At 42.9% G+C, this 18,093-nt stretch overlaps 1 pseudogene; it reads right to left on the bottom strand.

Annotated features, from left to right (window-relative positions):
* The window catches only part of LOC135561343 (inactive N-acetylated-alpha-linked acidic dipeptidase-like protein 2), a 425,784-nt pseudogene that overhangs the window by 209,734 nt on the left and 197,957 nt on the right, over nucleotides 1-18,093 (bottom strand).

Below are 18,093 nucleotides of genomic sequence, written 5' to 3'. Positions count from 1 at the left end.
ACTCCCAGTTAGACAGCAAATGTTCCTTTTGTTCCATAAAGATTATTTTTATAGCCGAAATACCTCTGTTTCTTGTCCACGTTTTGTTGAGAAATCCACCGGAAATTGCGGTCACGACAATGCCGAAAAAAACTCCAAATTAGATCCATAATATCGAAAGAAACATGGCAAACGTTTTTATAATCAATTCTCAAGGTGTTTTTCAAATATCTATTCGATAATATATCAACAGGGACAATTGGGTTTTCAGTAGGAGCGAGAGGAACAATGGCCGCCTTTGTCTATTACGCACAAATAACTCTGAGAGCCACCACCTGACCACTGACGCAATGTTGTCGCTCATGCTCATTTTTTCAAAATAAAAGCCTGAAACTATGTCTAGTGGCTGAAGACACCTTAGGGAAGCCAAATAAAAAGGAATCTGGTTGATATCCCTTTCAATGGGCAATAGGGATGCATAGGAACACAGGGGTTTCAAAATAAGAGTTACTTCCTGATTGGATTTTTCTCAGGCTTTCGCCTGCAATATCAGTTCTGTTATACTCACAGACAATAGTTTTACAGTTTTGGAATCTTTAGAGTGTTTTCTATCCTAAGCTGTTAATTATATGCATATTCTAGCATCTGGTCCTGAGAAATAGCACGTTTACTTTGGGAATGTTATTTTTCCAAAAATTAAAATAGTGTCCCCTAGTTTCAAGAGGTTAAGTTGCGTTATGATTATGTAATAGGGTGTGTATAGATTGGAACCTTACGGAGTATAGGTGTGCAGTCACATGTATAATCCTTCCCTAACAATTCATGCCTCATTGTGTCGTTAGAATTCAAAGACACAAACGTCTCTATATACCTGATTTTGCCAAAAAGGAGAGGCTTGACAAATCATGGGTAGTGCTACTGTGCCTTTCACAAGCACTGTAGTATGATCAGAGTGCAAAAGTATGGCCCTGTACTATGTTACATCCTCTATCAACACCAGGGGTATTAACCCTGGTGTCCTGGCTAAATTCCCGATTTGGCCCTCATACCATCATGGCCCCCTAATCATCCCCAGCTTCCAATTGGCTCATTCATGCCCCTCTCCCCCCTGTAACTGTTCCCCAAGTCGTTGCTGTCAATGATGATGTGTTCTCAGTCAACTTACCTGATAAAATAAAGGTAAAAAATATAAATGGTATACACTGAGTTTACAGACATTAGGAACCCCTTTCTAATATTGAGTTGCAAACCCTTTTGCCCCCAGAACAGCCTCAATTCTACAAGGTGTCGAAAGCGGATGCTGGCCCACGTTGACTCCAAAGCCTCGCACAATTTTTTTTATGAAGCCATCCACACACATCTTTAAAAAAAAAATTGGGGGTACGTATACATACAGTTGACATATCACACTTTACATACATGGTACTTTTATATACAACAAAGCTATCTTTAATCCCACCTCTCAGCCCATCCCACCTATCACCATAGACCACCCTCATTTGGATTCCATGTGCCATATATTTTTCATATATTTTCCATCATTCATGGATAGACGCGTCTCCTGTCGTATGCCATGGTTTGAAGGTGTAATCCGGAGACAGGTGTTTTCTCCATCTCCTTAGCTATCATCATTCCACTCATGTCAAAACTTGGACCTCCAGAAAGTGGAGAGCAACGCAGTTTTACTACACAATACATTTGAAAAAAAAACAGCATTAAACAGGATTATCTATACATACAGAACAGCTCCAAGACAGAAGCGTGCTATTTGGCAGACCAATCCAAACTCATATCTCAGCATGTCCAGCCCACTCATTATCTCAGCCAATCATGGCTAGCAGGAAGGTTGCTGACTTTTTCTGTGGTTAAACCAACTAGGCTCATAACTTAACAATAATGTATTCATATTTACAGGTCATTCAAGTTTGTTAGTAAAAAGGTACATGAAAGTTCACATGTTCGAGAAGGCATTTCTACCCCAAAAAACGCGTATTGATTTTAAAAAAACGTTACGTTCAAACGCCTCTCCAGTGAAGTAGTGACCTGCAACATATGCCTAGTTTCCTGAAACGGGTCACATGTGTAAACAAATGTATTCCTTCTTTAAAATATAATTTGGTGAATCATGGATGATTGTCATTTGTAAAGAGTAAATCAATTATTTTTGGCAGCATTTCTATGTTGAAGATTCAAGACGTTGTGCATGTTTCATAATTTTACAGCCTATTCGTCATTTTACATCCTATTACATCCTAGTTAAGAACAAATTGTCATCCAGTAGGCTTTGATTACATTTCTAATATCCCCATCCACATGGAAAGCCTGTAAGAGGTATATGGAGGCCAATTAGGTTGTGTCAAGTTAGCTGGATGTCCTTTTCGTGGTGGATCACTCTTGATACACATGGGAAACTGTTGAGCGTGAAAAACCCAGCTGTGTTGCAGTTTTTGACAAACTCAAACTAGTGCGCCTGGCACCTAAACATACCCCCTTCTAAGGCACTTAAATCTGTCTTCTGTCTTGCCCATTCACCATCCATACACAATCCATGTCTCAATTGTCTCAAGGCTTAAAAATCCTTCTTTAACCTGCCTCCTCCCGTTATCCTGATTGAAGTGGATTTAACATGTGACATCAATGAGGTATCATAGCTTTCAGCTAATCCACCAGGTCAGTCTGTCATTGAAAGAGCAGGTGTGCCTAATATGTTGTACACTCAGTGTGTAACAGTCCTCCCACAGATTTAGTGGATAACACATGTGAATGGGATACTGATCAGGAAGCTTTTAGCCCAGAATCTCAGGATGATTGAACCTCTTACGAATCAATACAGTTGTTTCTAAATGACCAAGTAGAAGCCATTCTCTATTCTCCAGTAAATAAAAGCACAATTACTGTGGTGTAAACAACAGTTTGTTACCTATAACACAATATTTGATCACTTTACAAAGGCTGTAAGTTGTCCATAAAAGTCACTAATAACACCATATTGAAAGTGATTTTGAGAAGAAAACATAGAAAATTCCTTCAGGTACATAATGATGAAGTGGGATAATTTAAAGCCATTGTTATGAGATACTGTGTGGGTGAATCATTGTGTGGCATGTGTGCATGCATGTGTGCATACATACTATATGTGAATACACTAGTGAACAACTGAACATAGAGTACATTTCTATTATTTCCTGTTGAGTTTTATTTTATGTTGATCCTTCCCAAACAAATGATGTCTCAGTGTTGTGTATGTCATAAGAATCCAAACGAGATGTTAAATGATGCAAAGTTTAATATTGCCTGCTATTCAGTCGAATACTGGCGGGGTCATTTAACTGATTTTGGGGAAGAGGGAAGAGACTTTACAGAAAATTAAGTTTTGCTTTCATATTTTAAGGGAATTGTTGTCTAGAATGACTGTCTACATACTGTATATGAAAACTACAAATAAATTACATTGCTCTAGCTTCCTGAAATTACATATACTATCCACTATACTGTATGTCACTAAGGCAACAGTTTTACCTCACAGTTCGAGGACAACATAATGAATGGCTAGGTATTAATCAGAAAGCTTTTAGCACAGCCACAACATCAAGGTGAAAACACCTCAGATAAGTCAATCAACCTTCACTAATGTTGAAAATATCAGTGGGATTTCTTTCCTAAATGACCAAATACAAAATGTCCTTTGTCTTATCGATGAGGTTGTAACTAGTCTGTGAAAATCCAGAATGACACGAACACGTGTGATGTTTTGAACAGAAAGCGCTGTGAAAATGGGGATTTTGGCAACAAGGCCCTTTATCTACTTCCCCAGAGTCACATGAACACATGGATACCATTTGTATGTGTCCAGCAAGAAAGAAGTTTGAGGTAATTTCACGAGATAATGCTAACTAGCATTAGCAAAATGACTAAGTCTATGGGTATCTGCCAAAGTATCCCTTTAAGTAAACAAACATACAGCATTCTAAACTCTGCAGCATTTGGAGAGGAACAGATTAAATCAAGGTACTCCATGCAAATAGGTCTGCTCAGAGAGGTGCGAAGGGTAAACATTTTCTCAGTGCTGGATATTATGCTTATTCTTAATCTCCTAGTAACACCCCAACATTAAACAAAGCAGGAACACTTCATTTTGGGTGATTACAGAGCAATGAGGTTCAGAGAAAAACCTCCAAATGCATCAGTAAACTAAACACTCAAATTCAAGGTCACACTTTGGACCCAATTCAATTATCCTGCTACTTTTTCTCTCAAAATAGTCCATTGTACAAACAAATGTTGTGGTAGGATTGATAATTACACCCACTTGGATTCCAGATGGACTGGCACAAACATTGAGCAAACACGGTATATACTGTATATCAATTTATTAAAAAATATCTAGTACATGATATATGGTTTACATTTTGGGTTTTGGTACTGTATATATTCATTTATTTTTAAACAGTGACAAAACAAACTGACCATGATCCAGTGTTGCAATAAATATAGTACACAACGCTCACATTGATCACTAGACTACTTTCTCTGAATACAAATCACTTTCAAAAATAAAATGTACAAAAGAGAACTTTCCATTCCATGAATCATGATGAATAATGTGTCTTTGTCTGTAAATGATTAGACTGTCATTGGCCTGACACTGGCATGGCTTAGAGTGTTCCTACATGCCCATGGAGCAGCAAGATACTGAACATACATCTTGGGAAAAAATAGATAGATACAAATCCTATATTAAAGACAAGTTAATGCTGTAATGAGACACAATTACAACACAAAACACCCTGTCAAGACACGTGTGGACAGCAGAACTGTTAGACTGACCAAAACTGGGGCAAAACTGGGAATTTGATAGTGCTCAAAGCTGATCTGAAGTCTCAACACACCAACACTGACCTTTTCACTTAATCCATTATAATTAGTCAAATCATAATCAAATCCAATTGTATTAGTCACATGCTTCGTAAAACAACAGGTGTAAACTAACAGTGAAATGCTTACTTACGGGCGATTCCCAAGAATGCAGAGAAAAATTATAATTGAGAAATGATATAAAAAGTAAAACACGTAATATTAATAGTATTTATAAATAAATAATGAGTAACGATAACTTGTCTATATACACAGGGCACCAGTACAGAGTCTATTTGCAGGGATACAATGTAATTGAGATAGATACAGTGCCTTCAGAAAGTATTGACACCCCTTGATTTTTTCCTAATTCTGAATTTACATTTGTACAATTATTTTACAAATGAAAAGGTGACATGTCTTGAGTCAATAAGTATTCAACCCGTTTGTTATGGGAAGCATAAATACGTTCAGTAGTAAACATTTGCTTAACAAATTTGCTCTAACTTGCATTGACTAATAATGTTTAATGAGATGTTTTAATATACCTCATCTCTGTATCCCACACAGACAATTATCTGTAAAGTTCCTCAATCAAGTAGTGAATATCAAACACAGATTCAACCATTAAGACCAGGAAGTTTTCCAATGTATTTCAAAGAAGGGTACATATTGATAAATGGGGGAAAACAAATTAAAATCATACATTGAATATAATATCCCTTTGAGCATAGTGAAGTTATTCATTACGATTTGGATGGTGTATCAATACACCCAGTCATTAGAAATATACAGGCGTCCTTCCTAACTCAGTTGCCGAAGAGGAAGGAAACCCACAATACTAACCTAAATGATTAGGTAAAAAAGAGTGAAAAGAGGGAAGCATGTACAGAATAAAAAATATTCCAAAACATGCGTCCTGTTTGCAATATCGCACTAAAGTGAAATTGCAAAAAATGTGGCAAACATATTCACTATATGTCCTGAATACAAAGTAATGTTTGGGGCAAATTCAACAAAACACATCACTGAATACCACCCTTCATATGTTCAAGCATGGTGGTGGCTACATCATGTTATGGGTATGCTTTTCATCAGCAAGGACTAGGGAGTTCTGTAGGATAAAAATAAACGGAATAGAGCTAAGCACAGCCAAAATCCTTGAGGAAAACCTGGTTTCGTCTGCTTTCCAACAGACACTTGGAGACATATTCCCATTTCATTAGGACAATAACCTAAAACACAAGGCCAAATATACACTGGAGTTGCTTACCAAGACGACATTGAATGTTCCTGAGTGGCCTAGCTACAATTTTTACTTAAATTGACTTGAAAATCTATGGCAAGACTTGAAAATAGGTGTCTAGCAATGATCAACATTACGTTTTTTTTAAAAGAATAATGTGAAAATATTGTAGAATCCAGTTGTGCAAAACTCTTGGAGACTTACCCAGAAAGACTCACAGCTGTAATTGCTGCCAAATGTAAATACAACATGTTTTGACTCAGGGGTGTCAATACTTTCTGTATTTCTGTATTTCATTTCCCCCAAATTATCAAAACATTCTTAAAACATGTTTAAAAGTTGTCATTATGGGGTATTGTGTATGGAAGGGTAACAGAACAACATATTTTTAATCAATTTTGAATTCAAGCTGTATCACAACAAAATGTGGAATAAGTGAAGGAGTTTGAATACTTTCTGAAGGCACTGTATCTACATATAACTAGGAATGAAGTGGCAGATAATAAACAACAGCAGCAGCGTATGTTAAGAGTAAAACAAGTTTGTGCAAAATTATCAATGCAGTCTGGGTAGCTATTTGGTTAACTATTTAGCTAAATATGTAGCAGTCATGGCTTGGGGGTAGAAGCTGTTCAGGGTCTTGTTGATTCACGACTTGGTGCATCAGTACTGCTTGTCGTGCGAAAGCAGAGACTTGGGAGGCTGGAGTCTGAAAATGTTTTTGGCCTTCCTCTCACACCGCCTGGTATAGAGGTCCTGGATGGTAGGGAGCCCGGCCCCAGTGATGTACTGGGCTGTACGCACTACCCTCAGCAGAGCCATGAGGTCAGATGCCAAGTACTTGCCATACCAAGCGGTGATGCAGCCAGTCAAGATGCTCTGTTGTGCAGTTTTACTACTTTTTGAGTGTCTGAGGGGCCAATGCCAAATCTTTACATCCTCCTAAGGAAGAAGAGGCGATGTCGTACACTCTTCATGACTGTGTTGGTGTGTGCGGACCATGATAGATCCTCAATGATGTGGACACCGAGGAACATGAAGCTCTCGGCCCACTCCGCTACATTACCCTCGTTATGAATGTGGGCGTGCTCAGCCCTCCATTTTCTGGAGTCCATGATGAGCTTGTTTACCTTGCTGACAATGGGGGGTTGTTGTCCTGGCACCACACTGTCAGGTCTCTAATCTCCTCCCTCCCTAGATGAGGTTGTCTCGTCGTCATCGGTGATCAGGCCTACCACTGTTGTGTCGACGACAAACTCAATGATGGTGTTGGAGTTGTGCACGGCCACGCAGTCGTGGGTGAACAGGGAGTACAAGCACGCACCCCTGAGGGGCACCTGTGTTGAGGGTCAGCGTTGCAGATATGTTGTTGCCTACCATCACCACCTTGGGGCAGGCCGTCACGAAGTCCAGGATCCAGGTGTTTAGTTCCAGGGTCCTTAGCTTATTGATGAACTCGGAGGGCACTATGGTGTTGAACGCTGAGCTGTGGTCAATGAACAGCATTCTGACATAGCTGATCCTCTTGCCCAGATGGGAAAGACCAATGTCGAGTGCAATAGATATTGGGGATTTGTTGGGGTGGTACGCAAATTGGAGTGGGTCGAGGGTGTCTGGGAGGATGGTGTTGATGTGAGCCATGACCAGCCTTTCAAAACATTCCATGTCTACAGGTGTGAGTGCTATGGGGCGATAATTATTTAGACAGGTTACCTTGGCATTTTGGGCACAGGGACTGTGGTGGTCTGCTTGAAACATGTAGATATTACAGACTTGGTCAGGGCGAGGTGGAAAATGTCAGTGAAGACTTGCTAGCTAGTTAGCACATGCTCTGAGTTTGTGTCCCGGTAGTCTGTCTGGCCCTGTGGCCTTATGAATGTTAACCTCTTTAAAGGGCTTACTCACATCGGCCACGGAGAGCGTGATCACACAGTCATCTGGCACAGCTGGTGCTCTCCTGGCATGGTTCAGTGTTGCCTGCCTCGAAGCGAGCATAGAAGGCATTTAGCTAGTCTGGTAGGCTCACGTCACTGGGCAGCTCAGTGATAGTTTGCAAATCCTGACACATCCGACGAGTGTCAGAGCCGGTGTAGTAGGATTCGATCTTAGTCCTGTACTGACACTTTGCCTGTTTGATGGTTTGTCGGAGGGGTAATGGGATTTCTTATAAGTGTAAGAATTAGTGTCCCGCTCCTTGAAAGCAGCAGCTCTAGCCTTTAGCTCAGCGCAGATGTTGCCTGTAATCCATGGCTTCTGGTTAAGATATGTACTGTGAGCGGACCAAGTAATTGGGCGTCACTCTAAAGCGGGAAGGTGGAATAAACGAGTCAGGAGTAGGTTTTCTTGATTGAACACAGTTCTCTATTGAGGGCATTTGGTCAACACAAACAGACCAACATAATACATGAAAATCTTCCAAGGAAAAACATAAATCTTCTTCTCCGGATGAAACCGGAACACAATAGGCTTATCTTTAAACTACAACAAAAAGTCACGGGATTGTCACTGTCTTAGTGGTTCTTCCTGGATAGCTCCTCTCTCTCGGTGGCCATCTTCCAGAGATAGTTTTTCCCCCTTCTCTGCTGGTTCCATTCTCTCTCTTATAGGGGAAGGAGAGTATGTCATTAGTACCGTCAGCTGTGCTTAATTGCCTCTGGTTACCTTGTCTCCCATGCCTTGTTGGGCTACTATCCATGAGCCCAGCCTGCCCTCTGGTGGTCCTTCCACATACCTTCCCCCCCAGGACCAGACTCACCGTCTTGGTCGCGTCGGGACAGCACGTCTGCATTCCCGTTCCTCGATCCGGCCCTGTGGATGACATGGAAAGAGAACGGTTGTAAAGACAAAAACCATCTGGCTATTCTGTTGTTATTGTTTCTCTTACCAGCCATCCACGTGAGGGGCGCATGGTCGGTAACTAATGCAAACCTCCGACCCAGTAGGTAGTACCGGAGATAATCGAGGGCCCACTTGATGGCTAAGGCCTCTTTCTCTACGGTTGCATACCTCTGTTCCCGATCGCTGAGCTTCCTACTAATGAAGAGAAATCGGCTTCTCTGCTTCACCTTTACCCTGAGCTAGTACGGCCCCGAGCCCTGTATCCAAGGCGTCGACCTGCACAATGAACTCTTGTGAGAAGTCCGGAGCCTGTAGAACGGGATCAGAACACAGGCCATCTTTTAGCAATTGAAAGGCCTCTTCCGTCTCGTCTTTCCACTCTACCTGGTTTGGCAGGTTTTTCCTGATGAGGTTTGTGAGGGGGGTTGGCAATGGTTGCATATCCCGGGATAAAACGGCGATAATATCCTGTTATCCCTAAGAAGGCCCGAACGTCTCGCTTGGTCCGGGGTCGAGGCCAGTCACGAATTGCCCTGGTCTTCTCTGCCTGTGGGCGTATTTTCCCATTCCCCACGATATACCCCAGGTATTCCACTTTGGACAGGCCCAGGCAGCATTTATTTGGATTGGCTGTCAACCCTGTGGCTTCCAAACTCACGAGCACCGCCCGTAATCGCAGGAGGTGACTATCCCAGTCCTCGCTGTGGATGACCACATCGTCTATGTACGCCGCTGCATACTCTTGATGGGGCCGTAGAATGGCATCCATGAGGCGTTGGAAGGTTGCAGCGGCACCGTGCAGTCCGAAGGGCATCCTCACATCCTGGAAAAGCCCCTCTGGGGTGGCGAAGGCAAGTCTTTGGGCGATCCTCTGGAGCCACCGGCACTTGCCAATATCCCTTCGTCAAATCCAGGGTAGTGATGAACTTGGCCTTTCCTAAGTGCTCCAAGAGTTCATCCACGCGGGGCATGGGATACGCATCGAATGTAGAAATGGCATTCACTCCCCTAAAGTCGTTGCAGAGTCTCATACTACCATCGGATTTGGGGACCAGGACTATGGGACTGGACCACTCACTCGTCGAGGGCTCGATCACGCCCATCCTCAACATCTCCCTCACCTCTTTCTTAGCGATGACTCGGCGAGCCTCAGGAATCCTGTAAGGGCGGATATGCACCTTCTTGCCGGGTTCAGTGTGGATATGGTGGAACAGGACATCTGTTTGTCCTGGGAATGGAGAGAATATTCGACCGAAGTTCATAATCAGCTTGTCTAGCTGTCTTGACTGCTCCGGTAGGAGAGTTTGGCCACGGCACACCTGTGGTAGAGCCTCCTCTTTTCCTGTGCCCTTCAGGGCCATCAAAGCCACCTCCTCCTCTCATCCATGGTATGTCTTCAGCAGGTTTATGTGATAGAGTTGGACCTTCTTCCTCCTGTCAGGTTGCTTGATGAGGTAATTGACCGGTGAGACCCTTTTCATTACCTCGTAGGGCCCCCTCCACTGCGCCAGCAAGCGATGTTCGGCCGTGGGCACAAGCACCATCACTTTCTCTCCCACGGTGAACTCACGGGGGGGGGTCGCAGACTTATCATAGGCCCGGCCTTGGGTCCTTTGGGCCTTCTCCATATGCTCCTTGACTATGGGCCACACTGCTGACAGGCGGTCTCTCATCAGGGTAACGTGTTCTATTGTGGATCGAAAGGGGCATGGTTGGGTCTCCCAGGTCTCCTTGGCTAAGTCGAGGATTCCTCGACAGGGTCTGCCATAGAGCAATTCAAACGGAGAGACTCCAGTGGATGCCTGGGGTACTTCTCGCAGGGCAAACATTAAGTGTGGGAGAAGCATGTCCCAGTTTTTCCCGTCTCGGGACACCACTCTTCTCAACATGCTTTTAATCGTTTTGTTCAAGCGTTCACACAACGAGTCTGTTTGAGGGTGGAATATGCTTGTACGTATCTGTTGAACCTGATATAACCGACACAAGTCCTTCATCAACCGGGACATGAACGGGGTTCCTTGATCAGTTAAGATGGTCTTGGGGAGGCCCCCACGAGAGAACATCAGGAATAACTCCTTGGCAATTCCCTTTGACGACATGTTACGCAGGGGTATGGCCTCCGGGAACTTGGTAGCGTAATCTATAACCACTAGGATGTACTCGTGTCCTCTGGCGGATTTTGGGAGGGGTCCTACGAGGTCCATAGCTATGCGTTCAAAGGGAGTCTCTATGATGGGGAGAGGAATCAAAGGGTTACTCCACATCCCCATCAGGGGTGACCGAGGAGAATCCCTTCCAGGTTCCCTCCTCGGATGGAGCTTCAAATATATCCCTTAGCGCCTGGTTGCTCCTTCCTTCCTGCGTTGTGTATAACCCTTCACATGTGTCTTCATCGGTGGTTTCCTGGAATATCTGTCGTAAACGTTGGGTCGCTATTTCTTCCTCTGCTGCAGAGGATGAGGACGCGGCTACATCTCCTTGAAGGACTACTACCTCGGGCTTGGATTTTCTTTTCTTTCCTGTCCCCCCTTCTTCCCGTGCATAACGTCATCTGCCGAAGCTCCTTATATAGGGGACAGTCTCTCCCGATCAATAATGGCACCTTCAGCTGGGGCACTTTCCCTGCCCTGACTGTACACCTTCCTTTTGGAGTGAGAATAGGCAGATTCACAGTGGGGTAATAGTGGGTGTCTCCATGGATACAGGATACGGCTACTTTGTCTGGTAGCAGTGTTGGAGGTCACCATCCGCTCCTCTACTAACGTAACCATACTTCCCGAGTCGAGAATAGCTACCACATCTTGTCCTTCGACTTGCACCGGAATCTCTGAGGCTGGGGCCATCTCTGCTAACCAACAGTGTTGATCCTGCCCCCTCAAAACGGGATGTGTGGGGGTAGGCAGTGATGACTCCGTGACCATGGGCTCATCCTTGCTAGGACATTGTGGGGCATAATGGTTGGGAGACTGACATTTATAACACAGACCCTGCTGTGTGGTGGCTGACTTCTCCCATCTCCGGGGGGGGCTTGGACGTTTCGGTGGCGAGAGCGCCGGAGTGAGTCGTGGTACGGGATTGGAAGACTCCTTCCGTTTCTCCTTGTCACTTTTTAACAACTCCCCTGTAGACCGATATGTTTCCACCGCCTGGGCTATGTCATCGGCTGACAACGGGTTGGCTTGCCCCACAACCCTTTTTAAGTCACTGGGTAATTCTCTCAATATCTTGTCCACTACGAGAGTCTCTATCACATGTCCTACTCCCTTTCCAGGTTCTAGCCACTGTTTCGTCAGTCGTATTAAGGCGAAGATCTGGGCACGGACGGGTTGATCAGCTGTATAGGTCCATTGATGGAACTTTACAGCCCTATCTCTGGCAGTCAGCTGGTACCGGGCCAGGATCTCGGTTTTTAGTCGCCCATAGTCCGCAGCTTCGCGGGAATCCAGGTCAAAATAGGCTTCCTGAGCCACCCCGGTCAAAAGAGGGGCTAATGCGCTCGCCCATTCTGTTGGCGGCCACTCTTCCAAGGTGGCCGTCCTTTCGAAGGTCATGAGGAAGGCCTCAATATCATCCTCCTTGGAGAGACGAGGTAAGATGGCGTGAGCAGCCGCTCTTGGCTTAACTCTAGGTTCTTCTAGTCGGCTCAGCTGTTGTTGCAGGAGTTTTATGGTTGTCTCTGTCATTTAATGTTTGTCGCTTGGCGGTTTTATGATGCATTTTAGATGATTGAATATGACTTTGGGTTTTATTTCATTTGCTTTAATTGTTCCGCATGTTTGAATGTTTTCTGTGCAGTAGAGGGCTGTTTTTGAGCACACATCATATGTGATTCTGTATTACTATTATTTTGCTCAAACCACTGACATCACCCTGGGGGTCCGCACAACACATAACAACCAGCCTGCCTCTGAATCTTACACCCCTGTATCTTTAATTATTAGATATTGATCGAAAAGGGAATTTGATGGATGTCTAACCTTTGATTGTTACCTTGAAAAAAAAGGCTGCTTGTCCAAGTTTTAATAGGTTGAACCTGGTTGATGACATTCATTGTTGTTCTGGCTCTTCTCAGGTCCTCCAAATGTCCATATTGCACATACAGCACCACCGCCTTGGAAGGAAAAAATAAATATGAGACCATTTGAAATCATTTGTACAAAAGGCACAAAAGATGATCTGCAACCTATTTGGAATTATAGTTGCAATAATCACTCCTGTGGCGGGGTTTGGAAGGCACAAGAATGACTAATGACCAAACGTCTAATGACCAAATGTCTGTCTGTGTGCTGGAGAAGCCAGAGTTAAAAGTTCAAGGTGTAACAGCAGCGGTGCTATTTCTGAGTGGGACACTCCTGCTGCATTACCTGGGTCCTGTTCATTTTTCATGTGGCCTGGGGGCAAATAAGATGCGATGCCAATGAGCAGAGTAGATCTCGTTTGCGTCAAGAGTCCAGGGGAGTGGGAGATTTATCACCCTTATCAGCATTTGCATCATAAAAGCGCTTCGTTAAACTCCACGGAACTGACACCAAATTGAAATACAGAGGGATTTCTAGTCTGAAAATTTCTGTTTTTTCTTTCTAGAGGTAATGTAATGAACAATGTTGCTTGCCGCACTGAGCGTATTCCGTCTGTAAACCAGATTCATTATTCCCTGTTCACTATTCATCTGGCCTACATGGTGGATGAGGGAGGCAATGATTGTTTCTCCATCACCGTGATTGAAGGGAGCAAAAGTCCCCCCAATAATTAACTATTATCATGCTGAGGAGTTGAATTGCCACCTCAATCAGGTGCCTCAGACAGAGAGGGTGGCAACATGTCCTGCTTGAATGAGGAGCAAATTCAAATCCCTCACAATGAAATGTCAATTGAACACTTCTACTGTAGCATAATCATACCAGAATGAGAGCCATGCATCACATGCAACACTAGAGCACTGCACAGTATAAACATAAGGAATGTTTACAAGCAATGACCCACCTCCAAAAAACGCACTGCATTAATCAGTATGTTCCAGTCTACGAGCTTGGTGCAATCAACATTCATCAGGCACTGTTGAGGCTTAGAGGGGGTGGACAGGGAGACTGGAAGGGGGACTCATACACCACTTGACCAGAGCAGTACTGCTGAATTAGTAAGAATATCTATTACCCTTAGTGGATGTCTTTGTTTACTCTGGGTCCAGCAGGAGACATCCTGGGACAGACTCATGTATTTAAATAGCTATTATGCAGAGTTAACACAATCAGAGACAAAGAGCTGGTCTGCCTTCTCTTCTCCAGCCTGCTCTGCTCTGCTCTGGCTGCTCCTCGCTCTGACGAAAAAACTGCAATTCTCCAGAGTCAGCTTGAAGGAAACAATTGCTGAATTAAATGTCTCTGTGTCTTTATGAAATTATATTTTGTTGCAATCAAATATGAAGACAAGACAGCTTACGGAAAGTGTAATGAGGCAAAGCCGCGCACTTGTTTTTGAACAGGAAACCTTAGTGTATTTGATTCTAAGGAGCAAATCTCAAATGAATGGAGATCTCCACTGACAAGAGACAGAGATGAAAGACGGAGCTATAAAGTAAGTCAGAATATTAAATAGCCAATTTAAGATGATTTTGGTCTACTGTAGTTGTCTTAGTGTACCGGTGCAGCTAATGGATAAAGATAATATGTAGCATATTGTACCTTGCAGTTCCATGTGCCTGATGATGCATTCCTTTAATGAGCGAGGCTAAGGCAGGTAGTGTAGTGGTGGATGTGTTGCAGGCTCAAATAATGGTAATTCATTCTTCAAACAGAGCCCTGAGGAGGATCCTGGTCTGGCCAATGAGTATGTAAAGCTCTACCAAGCTAAAAGAGCCTCGTTATACTGTTGTTGTTGTTGTTGATGATGTTGTTTTCTTCCAGTCTACCATCCTTCGCTGTATAGTTCCAGAGTAATTTAAATTGTAAAGTTAGATATGTTGTGACAAGGCTGTCAAGTACAGTTGGATGACTAAGATAAAGAGAGGATCACATATTTTCTCTGTTTGAGAGAAAGAGTCTAAAATAGCTCATGGTAGTCACTGCCCAGCATTAATAGGGCTTTACTAAATGAACATCATAAACCCATGAAACAGAATATATGTCTATCTAAAAGATGATCCTAGAGAAACTTACCAATGTCCCCTCTTTAAACGCAGCTACACAGTGAACAGGAACACCATTGTCGCTTAAACCTCTATATTAAATATATATGCACTAAAAGACCACCTTAACAAAAGGTAGCCATCAGAGGATTTGTAGAGAGAAATAGATGATTAAGTGACAATGGAGATCATATGTTCACTGTGTAGGTATGTTTAAAGAGCGGACATTGGGAAGTTTATCTATATGCACTAAAATACCACCTTTAACAAAAGGCAGCAATTAGAGGATCTACAGAAAGAAATACTGTATGTTCAAATACGTTACAACTGTCTGTATGTTGTCCCTGTAATTTTTTGTATCCATGCTCTCTCTGCGATGCTGAGACTAGGGAGTGGACTAATGCGAATTGCTCACTGACCCCTCTGTCACGTGACAGGCTCAGAGATCCCGTGGAGCCAAGCACATTACTATGGTGTCCCCAGGACTTTCATCCATCAAACCAGCCATCTTTGTTTTTCTAAACTGATGTTTAGATATTGCAAATGCCATTTAATTCAAGGCAGCAAACTGAAGAGCGAATGGAACCAGGCCGGTAATGGATGACTTTGATCCCTCTTTTGGGGAGACAGATCCAGAGGACTAACTTGGTAGAGACTTGATTCTCCAACTTTTCTCGTGTGCATTTAGTCCCCTCAGCTAACAGCCATCTCCTTCAGTCACTCTCTCTTTGTGTTCCCCTTGGAACAGAAAGCATAACCTCTAAAAATAGCCTGGCTATATGTCGTATCTCTGGGAGTGTGTGGCCTGACTTGCATAAAGACTTGGATTAATCTTCAATCTCAAGGAGGTATTTGTGCCAGGGTTTGGTAATTATTCTGACGTAGGAAGCAGCGCTCTCATATTCTGCAGAGAGGGAGGGGATGTTTATTGTGACTCAGAAAAGTGGACTGTGATTTTGATTGACCTGAATTGTGGACCAAGTTTAAAGGCATAGCGCAACCAAATTACAAAATGGCATGTTGTTTTCTTTAACCTGTAAGTAGTCTATGGACAAGGTATGAAAGCAATCCATGCTTTGGTTTAGTTTCCTTGGTACTGTTTCCAAATGCTAACATTTTAGTATTTGTGGCACAAATCCCATTCAAGTCATGGGACCGATATTAGCATTTTTTTTGTGCATCTTGTCAAAATCATCTGAAAGTTTCTAAAATGTATTGTGACGCTCACCAAAGTCAATTATAGATGATTTCAACATGATACGTGAAAAATTATAATATTGATCTCATGACTTGAATGGGATTTGTGCCACAACGGCTGAAATGTTAGCATTTGGAAACAGTGCCAGACACTGCCAGGGAAACTAGACCAAAGCATGGATTGCTGACATACCTTGTACATACTGTAGACTGCTTAAAGGGTAAGAAAACAAATGTGTAATTTTGTAATTTGGGTGAACTATTCCTTTAACATAAATGTACTTCTTGACCTCTGTCTGTGGCCTTTTGGGTGATCCCCGCTGCGAGAGAGAAGGGATTCTAAACAAAGCTAACTGGAGCCAACTAGTTTGAGGGCAGAGGGCAGGGTTGCTACTGTACTACCCTCCAGTCAGGAACACCACACACATATGTTGGCTGGGGAGGAGAGCTACAAGAAATGCTTACACTGATATTACTCAACAATGGTTGGGGGTGAAGAACTAGGAGATGACTGGGGAACATATCATTAACCAGCCTGGGGCTACTACATTCTGCTGTCCACTCAGAGAATAAGACAGGGAAAATGTGCTGTACCCCTAGACTGCCCTTGGCATAGCAGGCAGCGTAGGAGAAGTGTTGGTCTGCCGCCGTGGGGTTGTTGTTGTGGTTCCTGGGGTCAAGCTGAGCCCGCTGGGTAGGAAACACTGGTGGCTGTCCCAGTGTACAATGCTGCTGTGGGAGGGGCCAGGAGGATGCTGTAACTGGCTTGCTGGATGTCCTTCAAGCCCAGGTATGTCTGCTGTTAGTACAGCTGCTTAGCCTTGGCCTCTATGCTGTCATCTGATAGGGTAGTGAATTCCCTGATGGGAGACAGAGAAAGGCAGAGATGTAGTTATGGATGTCTGTTTACTACTCTGTGACAGGATTCCTGGTAGATGGTTTGGAAACAGATTTACCAAAGCAATTACTATTTATTAATTTAACACATAGTTGATTTTAGTTCTATTCACACAACCAGTAATCAGGATATCTGTGACAGAATTGAGGAATGAGGACAGTCTTCATGGTCATAAAATGTGAATAATGAGAATGGTTAAGCAGAAAATCAATTGTCTCTTGAACAAATGGATGCAGTAATAAAACTGTGAGAATACTTTATGCTGCAATAATACTGTTCTGCTGTAAGAACACATTATCAACAGATGGTTAAACATGAAGAGAAGGAGTAAAGTGTTGATAAAGGTGCTCTGTTAGCATTTTTCAACACTGTTGATAAGGTTAATCTACCATACTAAGTAATGCAGGTAAAATGGCATGCATAATTACTATGAATAGAATACACAGTGTATGATATTATTTAAGTATACAAAGAATTGGTCATGCAGATACTATGTAAAAGCAGAAAGCATTTCAAAAGGATTAACTTCGCCACATCATCTCTCAAGAAAAAGATTAAAGCACAGAAACTACGGAAGTTACAGGAAACCCTAAGAAACTTAGAACGATCTCATAGTCAATACAAAGAGCCTCTTATATTAGGGGAGATTCAAAAGGTAAAACAGGAAATTGACCAGATTTATAGAGAAGAGGTAGAGAAACAGCTTAGGTTCCTGAAACAATGACATTATGAAGCAGACTCCAAGGCAACCAAATTACTAGCATGGAGACTCAGGAAACAACGAGCACAGAATAACATTTTCAAAATAAAAGACCCCATAACAAGAAAGATCACATGCAAATTAGATGAAATACAAAATGCATTTGAATCATATTACACAAACCTGTACAAGCAACCAGAGAAGGCAGATGCACAGACAATAGAGCACTTTTTGAACTCACTTGATCTCCCCTGAAT

The sequence above is a fragment of the Oncorhynchus nerka genome, linkage group LG17 (assembly GCF_034236695.1).
Source record: "Oncorhynchus nerka isolate Pitt River linkage group LG17, Oner_Uvic_2.0, whole genome shotgun sequence".
NCBI lineage: Eukaryota > Metazoa > Chordata > Actinopteri > Salmoniformes > Salmonidae > Oncorhynchus > Oncorhynchus nerka.
Note: the sequence above shows the minus strand (reverse complement) of the source record. Positions and strands in the feature narration are given on the sequence as shown.